Source organism: Hypanus sabinus, chromosome 4, assembly GCF_030144855.1.
Source record: "Hypanus sabinus isolate sHypSab1 chromosome 4, sHypSab1.hap1, whole genome shotgun sequence".
Taxonomy (NCBI): Eukaryota; Metazoa; Chordata; class Chondrichthyes; order Myliobatiformes; family Dasyatidae; genus Hypanus; species Hypanus sabinus.
Window position 1 is genome coordinate 143,379,428 of NC_082709.1, and position 17,515 is coordinate 143,396,942.

At 40.7% G+C, this 17,515-nt stretch overlaps 1 protein-coding gene across 2 annotated transcripts in view; it reads left to right on the plus strand.

The window, feature by feature from the left end:
• si:dkey-100n23.5 overlaps positions 1-17,515 on the plus strand; it is a 190,542-nt gene that overhangs the window by 152,637 nt on the left and 20,390 nt on the right. The window lies entirely within an intron of this gene.

Consider the following 17,515-nt stretch of genomic DNA (forward strand, 5'->3'; position numbering starts at 1 on the left):
ACCACTCTGGCAAAAGTAACCCCTTCTCATCTTCGTCCTAAGTGGATGTCCCTCTTATACTGTGACAGTGCCCCCCGGTCTTAGAATTCCCCACTATAGGAAACATCCTCTCCACATCCATTCTATCGAGACTTATCAACATTCGAAAAGGTTTCATTGTGATTCCCCCAACTCCCCAACCCCTCCATTCTTCTGAATTTCAGGGAGCAGATGCCCAGAGCCATCAACACTGCTCATACGATAAGCCTTTCAATCCTAGAATCATTTTCATGAACCTCCTATGAACCCTCTCCAATTTAAGCACATCCTTTCTTAGATAAAATGCCCAAAACTGCTAATAATACTCCAAGTGAGGCCTCACCAGTGCCTTGTAAGGCATCATCATTAAATCCTTGCTTTTATATTCTAGGCCTCTCAAAATGCCTTCGACATTACCTACTCAACTTGCAAATTAACCTTTCAGAAATCCTATGTGTGGACTCCCAAGTCCCTTTTCAGAGAGAAAATTCAAAACATTCAAAATTCAATTTTTACTTCTTCTATCAAAGTGCATGACCATACACTTCCTGACACTGTTCCACCTGCCACTTTTTTGCCCATTCTCCTAATCTGTCTAAATCCTTCTGTAGCCTCTCTACTTCCTGAACCCTACCTGTCCCTCCACCTATTGTATCTTTGTATCATCAGCAAACTTAGCCACAAAGCCATCAGTTCCATCATCCAAATCATTGATATATAACATAAAAAGAGGTGGTCCTAACACAGATCTCTATGGAACACCATTAGTCACCAACCAACCAGAAAAGTCTTCCTTTATTCCCAATCATTGCTGCCAATCAACTTTATCCATGCTAGTGTCTTTTCAGTAATACATTGGGCTCTTAACTTATTTAGCAGTCTCGTGTGGCACTTTGTCAAAGGCTTCCGAAAATCCAAGTACACAACATCCACTGATTCCCCTTTGTCTATCCTGCTTGTTACTTCTTTAAAGAATTCAAATGGATTTGTCAGGCAAGATTTTCCCTTGAGGAAACCATGCTGACTTTGGCCTATGTTTTCATGTGCCTCCAAGAATACCCAAACCACATCCTTAACAATGGACTCCAACATCTTCCCAACCACTGTGGTCAAACTAACTGGCCTGTAATTTCCTTTCTTTCGCTTCTCTCCCTTCTTGAAGAGCGGTGTGACATTTGAAAATTTCCAGGCCTCTGGAACCATGCCAGAATGTAATGATCTTGAAAGATTATTACGTCTATCTCCACAATCTCTTCAGGGACCTCCTTCACAACCCTGGAGTGTTGACCATCTGGCCTAGCAATTTATCTACCTTCAGACCTTTCAGTTTCCCAAGTCCCTTCTACCTAGTAATGGCAATTTCACTCACTTCTGCCCTTGACACTTCCAAACTTCCAGTATGCTGCTAGTGTCTTCCATAGTGAAGACTGATGCAATATACTTATTCAGTTTATCTGCTATTTCCTTGCCCCTCCCCCTATAACTGCCACTCCAGCATTATTTTCAAGTTGTCCAATATCTATTCTCATCTCTCTTTTATTCTTTATACACCTGAAGAAACTTTTGGTATCCCCTTTAATATTATTGGCAAGCTTATCTTCATTTTCCATCTGTTTCTTCTTCATGACTTCTGTTGTTTTTTAAAAGCTTCCCAAACCTCTAACTTCCCACTAATTTTTACACTACTATATGCCCTCTCTTTGGCTTTTATGTTGGCTTTGACTTCCCTTGTTGGTCACAGTTATGTCATTCAGCCTTTAGAAAACTACTTCTTCCTTGGGATATATCTATCCTGCACCTTCCCAATTGCTCCCAGAAACTTCAACTTCGTCATCCTTGTAAGTGCCCCCTTTCAATCAATTCTGGACAACTCCTCTCTCGTGCTTTTGTAATTTCTTTACTTCATTGTAATACTGATACATTTGACCTTACATTATTTACAGTATTAGTTCATTGTAATACAGATAGATTTGACTTTAGCTTCTCCTTCTCAAATTGCAGGGTGAACTTTTATCATATTATGATCATTCTCTCCTAAGGGTTCCTTTATCTTAAGGGTTCCTTTATTCCAATTCATTCAATTGGAATTTTTTTGCACTTAGATTCTAGCTGGACTTCTTGTACAGTTCTGGATCACTGGCCTTGAAAGCGACAAATCTAGCCCTCAGCAGACTATGAATCTCATGCTTCATCCACAGCCTTTGTTGTTGTGTTTGCTTTTGTTCACAAAATTGTTTTTCATAGCTTATGTTCTGATCACTCCCTAATGGATTTCAGCGCCTATAGTTGTTCTTGTTGCAAGTACAGTATATTTGCAGATAGTATGTAAATCACAAAATATTAATCTTAATATAAAGTAAGGATTTCTTAAAATTAATATCTTCTCTATGAATGCTAGATTTGTTACCTTTACTTTTATAATTTCAAATACACTGCTTAAGTGTTCTGATTTGTATCACAAGTCTTCTTGATCACCTTAGTCCTGATGCAGGGTTTTGACCTAAAACATTGGTGGTTTTTTTCTCCCACAGATGGTAATCGACCCAGTGAATTCCTCTTGCAATTTGTCTTTTGCTTAGTTAACCATCAGTCTCAGCAAATATTTCTTGAGAATTAAGAGTTTCTGACATTTGTCTTTAAATATACTTTGAATAATTACAATTTCCGTGGTAAATTAAGTAAGTGCTGTAATGATGAGAAGAAAAGGAAGAATATGGAGTTGGTAGAGAAGTAGATTTATTTCACTCTCCACAGATGCTTCCTGACCAGCTGAGTATGTCTACCATTTTCTGTTTTTATTTCAACTTTCAAGAATCTGCAGATATATGATCTTTTGGGGATATAGAACAGGCCCTTCCACTGTGCCATGTACCATCATTACACCGTACTGAAGTTTGTGTGATAATGGTAGTGTGGGTGCCATGGTAGCGTAGTGATTAGATCAATGCTAGTACAGCTCAGGGTGTTCTGGAGTTTGGAGTTCAATTACAGCGCCTGTAAGGAGTCTGTATGTCCTCTCCATGGAATGCCTATGTTTTTCCTGGGTGCTCTAGTTTTCTCCCACAGTAAATTGTCCCGTGTTTAGCTTAGGATGAAACAGGTTTGTCAGGAGTTGCTGGGCAGTGAGACTCAGTGGACGGAACAGCCTACTCTGCAGTATTGTGCAAAATCTTAGGCATGTATATTTAGCTAGGGTGCTTAAGACTTTCACTCAGTACTGTATTTGTCGATGTGAAGCAGACGGCAAGTTTGTAAATCTGGCAGGAGTAAAGGATGTTAGAAATGGCGAGGGAGGAGTGCCTTGGGTGGGGAAGTTGGGTGGTGCAGGTGCTGACGCCAGGCAAGGTAATTTGATTCCAAACAATTGGTTTATTGATCATTACAGACTCTCCTCTGTATCCCAATCATGATTCCCCTCTCCCTGCCCCCTTCCCACTCTCAGTCCACAACAGAGACCCTTATCAGAATCAGTTTATTAATTCTCACATGTCATAAATGTGTTTTTTTTTTGTGGCAGCAGTACAGTGCAATATCTAAAATTACTACGGTACTGTGCAAAAGTCTTAGGTACCCTAACTATATATGTATGCCTAGAACTTTTGCACAGTACTGTAAGTAAATAAATAAAAATAATAAGCTTTGACATTATGTTGTACATTGTATCTACCATTATGTTTGTTCTACTTCTAGAGGCTCAGCCTTTTATGTATGCAACCACTGCTGAAATTGTGTATCTTTTAGAATAAAAAGTGCTTCCAACAATGATTACCAGATGGTAATCTAACAAAAGCTTTCACAATCCTCAATGTCAGTATAATGAAGCTTGAACAATGTATTACATTTGAACCACAAAATGTAATCTCCTTGTACGCCTTGTAATCTCCTTTTGGTTTTGTCTCTAAAATTTCAGTGTTTCTGCCATATTTCATTTTCAATTACTTTAGTTTCTATTCACACTCTACAGAATAATTTCTACAAATCCATTATATTGATGAGATCCTGTAATGTAAGGCTGTTGCCAGTTGATTAAAACCTATTTTGAACTCCAATCAAAACTTACTTTCATCCCATCTCCTACAACTTCTCAGATATGTCATAGAGAAGTACAGCACAGATCAGGCCCTTTGGCCCATCTAGTCCATGCCAAAGCCATTTAAACTGCCTATTCCCATTGACCTACACCGGGACCACAACCGTCCATACCCCTACCATCCATGTACCCATCCAAACTTCTCCTAAATGTTGAGACCCGGCCCATGTACACCACTTGTGCTGGCAGTTCATTTCATACTCTTATGACCCTCTGAGTGAAGAAGTTTCCCCTTTTGTTCCTCTTGAACTTGACATCTTTCACCCTTAACCCATGACCTCTGGTTGTAGTCCTACTCATTCTTAGAGGAAAGTCCGCTTACATTTACCCTATCAATACCCCTTATAATTTTGTATACCTCTAACAAATCTCTCAATCTTCTACATTCTAAAGAGTACAGTCCTAACCTATTCAATTGTTCCTTATAACTCAGATTTTCCAAACCCGACAACATCCTTGTAAATTTTCTCTGCACACTTTCAACCTTGGTTGCATCTTCCCCGTAGGTAGGTGACCAAAACTGCACACAATACTCCAAATTAGGCCTCACCAACATACAACCTCAACATAACATCCCATTTTTTGTCCTCAATATATTGATTTATGTGCCAGAAGCTTTCTTTACAACGCTATCTACCTATAACACCATTTTCAATGAATTAGGCATCTATATTCCCACAACAACACACACAAAATGCTGGTGGAACACAGCAGGGCAGGCAGCATCTATAGGGAGGAGCGCTGTCGACGTTTCAGGCCAAGACCCTTCGTCAGGACCCAAAAAGTCGACAGCGCTGTCTGGCCTGCTGTGTTCCACCAGCATTTTGTGTGTGTTGTTGTTTGAATTTCCAGCATCTACAGATTTCCTCGTGTTTGCTATCTATGTTCCCAGATTACTTTGTTCTACCACACTCCTCAGTGCTCTACCATTCATTGTGCAGGACCTACTCTGGTTGGTCTTACTGAAGTGCAAAACCTTATACTTGTCTGCATTAAGTTCTATCTGCCATTTTTCCAGTAGATGCAGATCTCTGCAAGCCATGATAGCCTTTCACACTGTCCACTACACCCCTAATCTTGGTGTCAACTGCAAATTTGGTGATCATCTTAACCACTTTATCATCCAGGTCATTGATATAGATGACAAACAACAATGGTCACAATACTGATTCCTGCAGCACATGACTAGTCACAGACCTCCACTCAGAGAAGCAACCATCTACTACCATTCTCTGGCTTCTCCCACAAAGCCAATGTCTAATCCAATTTAATACCTCATCTTGAATGCTGAGCAACTGAATCTTTTTGACTAACCTCCCATACAGGACTTGTCCATGTAAACAGCATCCACTGCCTTGCCTTCATCCATTTTCCTAGTAACTTTCTCAAAAATCTCCGTAAGATTGGTTTGACACACAAAGCCATGCTGACTGTCCTTAATCAGTCCATGTCTATCCAAATATTTACATATCTGGTTCCTAGAATACCTTCCAATAACTTTCCCACAACTGATGTTAGTCTCACCAGTTTATAATTTCCTGGTATGTGTTTACAAACATTTTTAAAACAGCAGAACAACATTGAATATTCTCTATATAATCTGGTACATCTCTTGTTGCAATGGATGATTTAAATAGCTCTGCTAGGGCCCCAGCAATTTCTGCACTCCCTTCCGCAGGGTTCGAGGGAACATTTTGTCGGACCCTGGGGATTTATCCATCCTGATTTGCCTCAGGATAGCAAACACCTCCTCCTCTGTAATCTGTACAGGGTCCATGAAGTTGATGCTGCTTTGCCTCATTTCTATAGACTCTATGTCCGTCTCCTGAGTAAATTCAGATGCAAATAATTCATTTAAGATCTGCCCCATTTGTTTTGGCTCCATACATGGATTACCATTCTGATCTTCCAGAGGACCAATTTTGTTTCTTGCAATCCTTTTGCTCTTTACGTATCTGTAGAAAAAAAAAATCATGCCTTCGTTTAGCCCCCCTGATTTATTTCTTAAGTGTACTCTTGCATTTCTTAGACTCCTTAAGCATGTCATTTGTTCCTACTTGCCCATACCTGCTATGTTTACCCTGCCACTTAAGAATGCCGAAGACTCAGTCTGAGATGTTCCAGACCCTGGCTTCCAGAAGGCAACATGTCGTCCAGGAATCTTGTTCTCACCTGCAAGTTACTGCCTTTTATATTTGGTCCGCAGACCTGAGTGAAATTCTATCTTCTCAAGCTTCTGATCTCCCGATTGGTTGCTGGTCAAAGCTCAGTTTTTGGTTATTAATTTTTGTTTTCTTACAGCTATAAAGTGATCTTTTCTTTGAATATGTAAAGCTCTAATGGTGAACTGAAACAACCAATGCCTATTGGTCAGCTGACATCCAATCTCAGGCTGACTTTCACTAATTGTTCGTTGTTCCTGTCAACATCTCAAATGTTCTTGAGTAAACCATTTAAATAGCAGTGCTTTGGGATGCACTGTTGAGTTTTGAGTATTTGTTTATTTTGTGTTCTGGCTTGGTTTTATCTCCTGGCTTCAGATCTGATCAGTATTTTGTAAGCAAGTGAACACAACAAATTGGTGCAACACATAAAATTCTGGAGGAACTCAGCAGGCCAGGCAGCATCTAGAAAAAAAGTACAGTTGACGTTTCGGTCCAAAGTACCAACTGTACTCTTTTCTTAGATGAGGTCTGGCCTGCTGAGTTCCTCCAGCATTTTGTGTGTGTTGTTCGGATTTCCAGCATCTGCAGAATTTCTCTTGTTTGTGATTGGACAACAAATTGGTGACAAGGTGCTGTAATATATCACCTTGAATAATTTCAGCAGAAGACTTGTGCGCTGTTCCTGATGTGGCTCTACAAGCTGTCACTCAAGAATGTCAGTGTTTGGCCATCCTGCTAATGCTAATGCTGTGGTCACAAAGAATGCTTTTGCCATCCTTCTCTGTGTTCGAGGCTAGTGAAGCACAAGGACAAGAAGTTTCAGAAGCCATCAAAATCTACAAAGATTTTAATGGCCACACTCAAAGTTGACTTACAGTCCCAGGAGGTGGTACGTCAGTGTATTTATCAACAATCATTTGGCCGAAGCACAGTTCGATATGGTGTCAGACCTCTCCGTTACCTCCAAATGCATGAGTTAGGCACTTGGGTCCCCACCAGTCAAATCAACTCATCACTCTGGAACCCTCCAGCTGATTTGCAAACTGGTGAAGCTGAATAGTTATCAAGTCAATGGTGTGTGTTACCTAACAGACCAGTAAGATCTAAATGTCCTTGGCATTGACTGGATGGACAAGCGTGATCTCTGGAGGAGGTCTGTACAAAGACATTGGCTGTTCAAATCATGTCAATCATCGCCATACCAATATCAGTACGTGAGACCATATGACAACAACTACAACAGTGTGCGGTAATGTTTCAAAAAAATTTAGTTTGCTGCACCAAACTGCAAGCAGACTTCTCTGCCCAAGTGCAAAGCTCGTATTCTGTCCCTAAAGACCAGTACCATATGCAGGCTTACCAATGGTTGGGCAAGGGCTAGAAGTCAACAGGCTGGTGTGAATAAAGCTTTCAGCTATTCATATTGGGAAGCTCTGAAGATCACCATTAAGAAAGCCAATGGCACAGTGAGGTTGTGTACAGAATTCTCAGCTAGTCTCAGTGTGGCTCTGGAGACAGGCCAGTGCCCATCACCGCTACCTGCAGACCTTTGCAAAATTGAACGGTGGTTGCTACTTTGCAAAGTTTGACTTGGCTGTAACCTATCTCCAGTTAGAAGTGGCAGAAAATTCACAGAAGCCTCTCACCATTACAACATTTAAGGGGTTGTTTTCCCCCATCTTCCTTTTGAAGTAAAGGCACCTCCTTCTGTTTTCAAACAGCTTATGAACATCATGCTGAGTAGTATTAATAGTGTTGCTGCTTACCTTGACAACATCATTGCGATGGGCACGGATCAGACAAAACTATGTCTGGACCATGTTTTGTACAAACTACTAGTCTTTGGACTGCAGCTTAGGGCAGAAAGGTTACAACCTACAGCTGTCTTCAATCAAGTATATGGAGTTTATCATAGATGAGCACGGTTGACACCCAGATCCCAAAAACATCACTGCTTTCTTAAGGACATCATCTGGTGTCAGCACTTTATGATAATTTTTGGCCACGATTGGTCATTATTCAGCATTCCACCCTGCTCAACGAAGGTGCCACGTGGAAGTGGTCCAAAGAATGAGAAGAGGCTTTTGATTAGGTGAAGAATACACTGTTATCTGATCTTCTCTTGATGCATTTCAAACCAGAGTTGCCAGTTGTTATTACAGATTTGTCCAACTACATGTGGGAGCTGTCATATCCCATATCTTCCCTGATAGTTCCATAAAGCTGTGTGAATATAGCCAGATCACTGACTGCAGCAGAAAGAAACTACGCATAAATCGGAAGGAAGCCTTGGGAATCATCGTCACTGTGAAGAATTCCACAAAATGTTTTATGGCAGATGCTTCACTCTCTGCTGATCACAAGCCACTGTTGACCATCTTTGGGTTTTAGAAAGGTATCCCAGTGGTGTACAGCTAACCATCTACAAAGATGGGCAATGGTGTTATTTGCCTATGATTTTGAAATCAAGTACCTAGGAACTTGGTCAGGCAGTTGCCCTCTCCAGACTTATGAATCAATGGGTTATTGAAAACAAAGACGCAGCTGTAGCTACGATTTCAATTGATCAGGAAGTTCACTGGGTTGTATCGGATGCTGCTGAAGTTCTTCCGGTCACAGTTGATAAGATCAGAATGAAACAGTTGCAAATCCTCTTCATCAGCATATCTCCAGATACCTCATTGATGTATGGGCAGTTAAGGTTGAGGAAAAAGTTGTACTCTTCTGCCGACAACATTCATTGCTCTCAACTGTGCACTTGCCAAAATTTTGGAGAGAGAATAGTGCCCAGGAACACTTCAACCAAAAGTACTGAAACAATTCCACCTTGGTTACCTGGGCATCAATCAAATGAAAGTTCGAGCAAGAAGCTTTGAGTACAGGCTGGGCAATGACAAAGATATCACATCTGTATGCAAGCAATGTACTCAGATCCACAACTATGGTCTCAGGCTGAGTATATATTGGCCTCGGTGGCCTAATCAGCAGGTGTACCTACCTTGTCCTGGTTGACACTGGAGTCCCTTCACTGGGCTCGTAAACAAACTTGACTCATTAGCCAGCTCTTTTAACAGTCATGTAACTCAGTAATGAGAAGGCTACCTTTCATAAACAATATAGGGTTGGTATTATGTGGGGTTCAAGCAAACAGGAATGTTACGATGTTCCGATTAAAGAAACCTCAATTGGAGCAAGTGCTGTGTAAATACTGCCCACAATTATGGATATTGTGTATGACATCAGTAGAAGAGTACAACGTCCTCCTCCACCTTGACTGGCATTACAGCAATGAAGTATCTGGAGATGTGCTGAGCAAGAAAAAACAGATTGTACACCATATAAAATTATAAAGAAGGCATATTTATTAATTTCAGCTTTATTGAACAGTTAATAGGAAAAAGAAAGAAAAAATAAATAAAAGGGCCCATTCTGGTTAAGCCAGTCTAATGTACACAATGACCACTGGGGTTCATACTGCATTTATCATATACTCATGCACTGGACCCACAGTCTGCATGAAAACACCCACCACATTCTGGACTTCACTCAAAATCCTTCTTGACCAAACTGGCTCTTCCTCAGGAGTGTTGGCCCTTCCTTCTTGGAGCCATTCATCTGCACAAAGTACTTTGAGCAAAGGCAACCCTCCTTCCAACAGCATTCCGTGGCATCTTCCCCTCAGTTCTCTCTCAGCTCCTGTCCTTCACTGAAAATTCTTTCTGTCCCCTCTCTCTAGAACTTTCTCCAGATCCCACCATGCTGATTGGCTGACGCAACACTCCTAAGTTGAACAACATGGCGTTTTAATCTCTAGTCGAAACCAAAACATTCTACCAGCAGGACCAGCGTTTTGAGTGTGCTTCTTTCTGACAACAGGGCTCAATTCAGTTCACAGTGTTTTGCTGCATTCTGCCAGAACAACAGAATTGTCCACATCTGTTCACCCAAATTTCATCCACAGTACAACTGGGCAAGCAGAACAATTGCTTCTGAAATCAAGAGGGTAAGGAGCATCAGCTGAGACTCTGAACATACATCTGCTGACACATCGAATTACACCACATCCAGGCCTCAAGGGAAAGTCTCTAGCCGAAGCACAGTGTTGGATGCAATGCTGCCACAGCATCCAGCGACCAAGATTGTGGCAAGTGAAGTTGTTCAAGCCAAGAGCTGTAGTGTGGGCTAGGCAGTATCAGGATGTGCAGGACCCCTGAGTACCATGTCAGATTGTCAAAAAATGGGAAAAGTGCTCTATGGATTCATTGTAGACAGACATTACTGGCGTCGCCACATCAACCATTTGTGGCTGCGTGCTCCTGAAGGCACAAGTTTGTTGCCTGATCATCAAACACAGCTGGACCTTCATCACTTGGAAGTGTTGATTAACCCGACCAAACCAACCACCAATGCCAGCACAGCCACAAGCAACATTGTGACAAGAAAGTGGCAGCCTGCATTTACTGAGAAGGACTGATAACCAGCATAAGCTGGTTGTTCCAATCTAAATGAACCCTTGGCTCAAATCCTACAGTTAATGATTTTCAAGAGGGAGGTATTACACCGCTAAACCAACCAATGCCTATTGAACAGCTGACAACCAAACCCAGGCTGACTTTCACTAATTGGTTGTTGTTCTTATCAATGTCTTGAATGTTCTTGGGTAATCCATTTAAGTAGCTGTGCTTTGTGATGTACTGTTGAGTTTTGAGATTTTTGTAGTTGCATGGTTTTATTGAATAAAGGTTTATTTCATGTTCTGGCTTTGTTCTACCTTCTTGCTTCGTGTCTCATCATTATTTATAGATGAGCGAACAGAAGAAAACAAAATAAAACTTTTTCTATTAAAAACTTAGCAACAGTAAAGTCCCTGAACATATGGGATATTAATTTTCACTTTGGTAAAACTCTTTTTCAAAGTTCCTGCAGTTTAGTAAGTGGACCGTTAATTAAAAATTACATTCCAAGTCCAATCAGTGGCACTAGCACGCAGCTTTCAAAATTCAGGCTCATTAATAATGATTGGTTTGTGATTTGTGTCTCCAGAAATTGATTGTTTTTGATATAAAAGAATAAAGTGTGTACATTGTGGAATATAAAGATTGTGCATCTCTATAAGTATAATCATTAATGGTTCATAGTTTTCTCTAAGAATAATATTTTAATTATAATTTTTGAAGTATTTTCCAAATGTGCAGGTACGGATAAACCCTGATACAGCAATAGCTAATATTGTTCACATCTTACCTTTGAATTAAGTATGACTGGACCTTTATTTCTAGAAATGCAACCAAAAATGTACAATCTGAAAATGGTTTCAAAGACCATTCATTAATGTAGTCGAACTTGAAACAACATGATGCACCAAACAAAAGCATACACCAAAAATTCCAGTACAGTCATGAGCTTTTAATTAGAAGATAGGTCAAAAAGCAAACTGCTCAGTGGGTCAAGCAGCGTCTGTGAAGATGGAGAAAGAGGTAGAGTCAGAGGCTAGAAAGTGATGTTGATGCAACAGTGGGCTCTAGACTCTGGAAACTGAGAGGTCAGGAAGATGATGTGGAACTAGATAAGGGAGGGGTGATGATTAAACAGAACCAGGTTGGAAATAAAAAGAAAGATTAAATTATAAACACAAAAGATTCTGAAGATGTTAGAAATCCAAAGCAACTCACAAAAATTGCTGGAGGAACTCAGCAGGTCAGGCATTTCTATAGAAATGATGTTTTGGGCCCTGACCCTTCCTCAAGATTAAATTAGCTTTCTTTGTCACATGTACATTGAAACATACTGTGAAATGGATTGTTTGTATCAACAACCAACACGGTCCGAGTTGTGCTGGGGGCAGCCCACAAGTGTTGCCATGCTTCTGGTGCCAACATAGCATGCCCACAATTTACCAACCTTAACTTGTTCATCTTTGAAATGTGGGAGGAAACCAGAACATCCAGAGGAAACCTATGCAGTTGTGGAGAGAACTACAAACTCCTTACAGACAGCAGTGGGAATTGAACCCCAGTCTTACAGCTAGTGCTGGTGCTGTAAAGTGTTACTTTAACCACTAACCTACTGTGCCACCTGTGAAACTGGGTTGGAGGGGGGGTTGGAAACAGGGTGTTGAGTACAGCAAGAAGAGGGAAAATGAATACAGATGGTATGAGTTATCTGAAGTTGGAAATTTCAGTGGATTGTAAACAGACCAGGTGAAGTGCAAGGTAGCTTCCAGCTTGCCCACTCTGGCTGAAGAAAAGGCAAAGGGAGTTTAATGCAATCTGGAACTCAGGATGGCCATTGTAGACAGAATGAATGTGCTCAGCAACACATACAAAATGTTGGAGGAACCCAGCAGGTCAGGCAGCATCAATGAAAAGGAATCAATGGTTGACCTTTTGGGTCAAGATCCTTCAGCAGCACTGGAAAGGAAGGAGAAAGAGGCCAGAATAAGAAGGTGGGGTGGGGGTTGGGGGGTTGGTGAACAGGACTACAAGCTGGCAGGTTACTGATGAAAGCTGAGAGGAGAAGATATGTGGGTGGATGGGGAAGGAGGTATGAGGTAAGAAGCTGGGAGGTGATAGGTAGAACAGGTAAAGGACTGAAAAAGAAGGAATCTGATAAAAGAGGAGAGTGGATAATAGAAATAAGAAAAGAAGAGTGGAAGCGGACAGATTAAGTGAGGAGAAAAGGGGTATGAGGAGAGCCGGAGTGGGGAATGGAAAAAGTGAGAAGGAGTGGGGATGGGGGAAGAAATGTCAGAAGATTACCCAGACATTTCACCTGTGAGTGTATCAGAGTTTTCTACTGTTTCCGGTGCTCCCAGAGCAGCCTCCTGTCCGTTGGTAAGAGCTGGGGGACTACATTGTCAAGCACCTTTGTTCTGTACACCACAAAGGCCAGTATTTCCCAGAGGACACCTATTCTAATTCTATTTCCCATTCCCATATGTCAGTCCATGAACACCTCTGTGGTCTCGATGAGGCCACTCTTAGGGTAGAGGAGAAACATCTTGTATTCCATCTGCATAGCCTCCAGGCTGATGGCATGAACACTGATTTCTCTAACTTCCAGTAACTTCTCTCTCCCCCCCCCCCCCCACTTCTTTCTTTTTTCTGTTCCTCATTCTGGCTCCTCTCTTATCCCTTTTATTCTCCTTGCCTGCCCACTATCTTCCTCTGATGCCCCTCCTCCTCCTTTCTCCCATGGTCCACCTTCTTCTCCAGTCAGCTTCCTTCTTCTTCAGCCTTTTACCTCTTCAACCCACAACTTGTGAACTTTTTTCATCCACCCCGTAATTCACCTTCCCTCTCACATGGTTTCATCTATAACCTGCCAGTTTGTGCTCCTTCCCTTCCACCCACCGTCTTATTTTGGCTTTTCCCCCTTCCTTTCCTGTTGAAGGGCCTGAACCGCCAACTGCGTTTTGCCTCTCCATACATGCTCCCTGACCTACTGTTCATCCAGCATTTTGTGAGGGTTGTTCTGCATTTCCAGCATCTGCAGAGTATCTCATGTTTATAATGTTCAGTAAAGAGGTGGCCTTGTCTGTACTTAGTTTCCCCTATGATCTTAGCCCTGATGCTACTTGAACCACTAAATTCCTCCAGAAGTTTGTTTTTCACTCCATTTTCTGGCATCTGCAGTCTCTTTGTTTGGAGGATGTTTGAGAAATTATTCATTTACTTGGCATCCGTAACTTAAAATCAGGAAACTTTCACCTCCGTCCATGAGTTTATTATTAAGTTGATATTCTGTTAATTCCACAGTAAGTTATATGGTGTGTATTGGAATTGTGCCTTTGCCTCAGACTTGTTTGGTAGCAGTATTGAAATTTAATTACAATCTCATTGGGCCCAGATCGTACTAAGCTGGGCTTGTTGCTGGAATGCTGTCGTGATCCCTGCACTTGCTCAATTATCTGTACTTGTTCCTGAGGGCAGCAGCAGGCCACAGGCAACATAGCGGAGTGATCCACCTCCCCAAATGCCCGCAATTGTCTCTGACAAAAGGCAAGGCTGCTTTTTTGTCAACAGTATCTCTAACATGAATATATGTATAAAATTATAAAGATTGAAGTCAATGAAAAGTAAAGTTAGTTTAAAATCCATTACAGCACTTAAAAGCACTAAAACAAAATAATGTTTAAAATGTGCCTCTCAATCTGCAGGTCTAGAATTCCCATTGAAATCTGAGGGGTTTTAGACCCTACATTGGGAGCAAGTGTCGATTTTCACAGGTAAAATTATTTTGCCACTGGATTTCTTAGAGGGTACCTGGGTAGGCCAAAGTGAAGCATTGACATCTGAGTTCATCGTTAAACCCCCACTGCCAGTGAATGTATTAAATCTGGAATTTAATTTTTTATTTTAGTACTGTTCATCGTGGACATTATTGATCTAGTTTGAACCATTATGCAACATCCCAGGAAATACAATCTAAAGAATGGCATTTTTGCTTGAATGTTCCTTTTATTACAGTTTCAGCAGTTCAGCTACTTGACCTAATGTGCCAGTATAACTAACCTACCATGTATTAAAGCCATATTTCAATAATGAGAGAACCCTAACAATACCACTTCACTATGGAGAAAATATAATTAGACAATTCCACTTGTTTACTTAATCTGGCTTTTTGATATTAAATATCAAACCGTCTATTCCCTGTGGTGATGGGAACATTGAGCAGCGTCCAGTAAATCCTCAATTAGAAGTTAAAACAGAAAATGCTGCAAATACTCAGTAGGTCAGGCAGCATCAGAGAGAAAAAACAGAATTAACTTTTAATCAGATCTTTAGCAGTTTTATAAAGAAGGTGGTTATTTTTCAAGGTTATTATGTACGTTATATAATTTTATATACTGATAATTTGGAGTGAATTTTATTCAGTTTGATAGTCATTTTAAACTGCACTGCAACTGCTGCTCTTGATATTTCCCCAAATTAAGCAGACAATAGTTATACTATTTTATACTCTGCTGCAAACATCTCACTGTGCCGCATCCAACAGTCAACTAATTATATACATTTAAACTATTAGAAACCATGCTATAGTGTATATGGAAGTTTATTTTCTAATACATTGATATCAGTTCAATTTGTGCTGCTTTCAGTACAATTTGTCTTCTCCAATATTATTGCTCATCATTACATTATGTTAGCAATGGTCTACTATAAGGTTTCACACCTTATAGTTCCACATGGTAGGCTTATTCAGAAAGTCAGAAGGCATGGGATCCAGGGATCATCCAGGCCAGGTGGATTCAGAATTGGCTTACCTGCAGAAGGCAGAGGGAGTACATTCGGATTGGAGGGTTGTGACTAGTGGTGTCCCACAAGGATCGGTTCTGGGACCCCTACTTTTCGTGATTTTTATCAACGACCTGGATGTGGGGGTAGAAGGGTGGGTTGGCAAGTTTGCAGACGACACAAAGGGTGGTGATTTTGTGGATAGTGTAGAGGATTGTCGAAGATTGCAGAGAGACATTGATAGGATGCAGGAATCGGCTGAGAAGTGGCAGATGGAGTTCAACCCGGAGAAGTGTGAGGTTGTACACTTCAGAAGGACAAACTCCAAGGTAGAGTACAAAGTAATTGGCAAGATACATGGTAGTGTGGAGGAGCAGAGGGATCTGGGGGTATATGTCCACAGATCCCTGAAAGTTGCCTCGCAGGTAGATAGGGTAGTTAAGAAAGCTTATGGAGTGTTAGCTTTCATAAGATGAGGGATAGAGTTTAAGAGTCACGAGATAATGATGCAGCTCTATAAAACTCTGGTTAGGCCATACTTGGAGTACTGTGTCCAGTTCTAGTCGCCTCACTATAGGAAGGATGTGGAAGCATTGGAAAGGGTACAGAGAAGATTTACCAGGCTGCTGCTTGGTTTAGAGAGTATGCATTATGATCAGAGATTAACAGAGCTAGGGTTTTACTCTTTGGAGAGAAGGAAGATGAGAGGAGACATGACAGAGGAATACAAGATATTAAGTGGAATAGATAGAGTGGACAGCCTGTGCCTCTTCCCCAGGGCACCACTGCTCAATACAAGAAGACATGGCTTTAAGGTAAGGGGTGGGAAGTTCAAGGGGGATATTAGAGGAAGGCTTCTTACTCAGAGAGTGGTTGGTGTGTGGAATGCACTGCCTGAGTCAGGAGGCAGATACACAAGTGAAGTTTAAGAGACTACTAAACAGGTATATGAGGGAATTTAAGGTGGGGAGATATATGGGAGGCAGGGTTTAGGGGTCAGCACAACATTGTGGGCTGAAGGGCCTGTACTGTTCTGTACTATTCTATGTTCTATATCAACTGTCTGGTATCAAGTGGAAGAAAATTATGTTTAATTCTGATGCAAGACTGCTTTTATTCTCAGTAACTTAAAAGGTTGGGATAAGAAAAATACATTATTGGTAACTGAGTTACATCATGATATTTGCTTGAATACTTTTAACGGAAACCATTTTCAGTTGAGTCTTGTGATAAACACACATCATAATAGATTTCTGTACTTAATTGAAAATAGTAATTCTAGTTTAGGGCTAAACTATTGAAAGTGTATACAAGGTCTCCTTAAAATTTTAGTGTAATGGTACATTGGTGAATGTTAAGCTGTTCGCTGAACTTAATAGAATTTGTTCCAAACTGATAAAAACCAGAGGATCATTATCATATCCTTTACCTGCCTCTCAAAGATTAAGTAAATTTATTATCAAAGTACATATATGACACCAAATACTGTGCAAAGATTCGTTTTCTTATAGGTATTCACAGTAGAACAAAGAAATGCAATAGAATCAATTAAAAACTTCACACAGAGGGAGAAAGATCTCAGTGACAAAAATCAAAATAATAGTTTCACAGATCTTCAGATTTTATACAAAACCTCTGTAGATGATAAGTTTCTTTTATTTCCATACTGTATTTATGTGGATAGTTGAAGAGGTGCTTTAAATGAAAATACAAAGGGAGACTGATATTTACTTATTTTTAATGAACACAGTTTCACAAACCAGGTAGCTGTATTATGGAAAATTGATGTGAAATAATGGGAGTGGTATCGTAATAAGAGTTGCATAATGACAGTCAGATTTTTAACACACTAACATGAGAAAATCCGCAGATGCTGGAAATTCAAGCAACACACACAAAATGCTGGTGGAACGCAGCAGGCCAGGTAGAATCTATAGAAAGAAGTACAGTCAACGTTTTGGGCCGAGACGTCGACTGTACTTCTTCCTATAGATTCTGCCTGGTCT